A 1260-nucleotide genomic window follows, 5' to 3' on the forward strand; every position below is an offset into this window, starting at 1 on the left:
GCTGCACTGCGCTGTGATGGCACCACTGCACTGCGTCCTCGGCAACAGAGCGAGACCCTTTTGCCCAGGACGCAGTGCAGTGGTGCCTCAATAAATGAATAAAAATAAGAAAAAAAAAGTCCTAAGAATCCATTACTTTCCACCTCTGGATCGCGGCCCAATATCACCTAAGAAGGAGCTTGGGATGAATGTTGAGAGGTGTGGATTGTCATCCTGACTCTTTCACCTCTTGGCTTTGACTCCAGGCAGACCCTGGAATTTTTCTGAAATGTTGCTTACTCTGTAAAATGGGAATCACAATGCCACCCGTGCATAAGAAGGTACCCCACAGACCTCTATTTACAGAAAGCAAAATTGACTATGGGCTCCCAACTGTGACGCTGAAGTCCATCATCATGTTTATGCTGAAACCAGATTTCCTTCAGGCTCCTTCTAGCTAGTTCCTGGGTATGGAAGGAATACTAAGGCAGGCCCATTTCTGGGAGACAAGCTAGATGTGCCCTTGGCAAAATATTTGTAATTACTTTTCCTGGGGGGAAAAAAAAGGATATTTTGTTGACTAAGCTGGGCAATGCCAGGCTAGTGGCTTCTTCTTTTCTTTTCTTTCTTTCTTTTTTTTTTTCCCCCACCCTGTTACCCAGACTGGAGTACAGTAGTGTAATCATGACTCACTACAGCCTCCCACCTCAGCCTCCCAAGTAGCTGGGACTATAGGCTCTCTCCTGGGCTTCCTGACGGCCATGGTGGCTAAGAAGGCCCGAAGGTGGTGATCATGCACTGTGGGGACATCAACCTTTCTGGCATTGTCCATAGAAACAAGTTGAAGTACCTGGCCTTCCTCCGTAAGCACGTAAACAGCAACCCTTCCCTATGCACCTACCACTTCTGGGCCCCCACCACTTCCAGGTCCCCAGCCGCATCTTCTGGTGAACGGCGAGGCAAGGAGACCAAGGAGGCCAGGCCGCCCAGGACTACTTCAAGGTGTGTAATGGCATCCCACCGGCCTATGACAAAAAAGCGGGTGGTGGTTCCTGCTGCCTTCCAGGTCGTGCATCTGAAGCCTACAAGGAAGTTTGCCTACCTGGGGCACCTGGCTCACAAGGTTGGCTGAAAGTACCAGACAGTGACAGCCGCCCTCCAGGAGAAGAGGAAGAAGGCCAAGATCCACTACTGGAATAGGAAACAGCTCACGAGATGGCCGGGCGCGGGGGCTCACGCCTGTAATCCCAGAACTTTGGGAGGTGGAGGTGGATGGATCAC

General features: G+C 50.9%; 1 protein-coding gene and 1 pseudogene across 1 annotated transcript in view; both read left to right on the forward strand.

The window, feature by feature from the left end:
• The window catches only part of DUSP18 (dual specificity phosphatase 18), a 22963-nt gene that overhangs the window by 13114 nt on the left and 8589 nt on the right, over positions 1 to 1260 (forward strand). The gene's annotated exons all lie outside the window — the stretch shown is intronic.
• The window catches only part of LOC105525902, a 15002-nt pseudogene that overhangs the window by 554 nt on the left and 13188 nt on the right, over positions 1 to 1260 (forward strand).

The sequence above is a fragment of the Colobus angolensis genome, unplaced genomic scaffold (genome assembly GCF_000951035.1).
Source record: "Colobus angolensis palliatus isolate OR3802 unplaced genomic scaffold, Cang.pa_1.0 Scaffold565, whole genome shotgun sequence".
NCBI lineage: Eukaryota > Metazoa > Chordata > Mammalia > Primates > Cercopithecidae > Colobus > Colobus angolensis.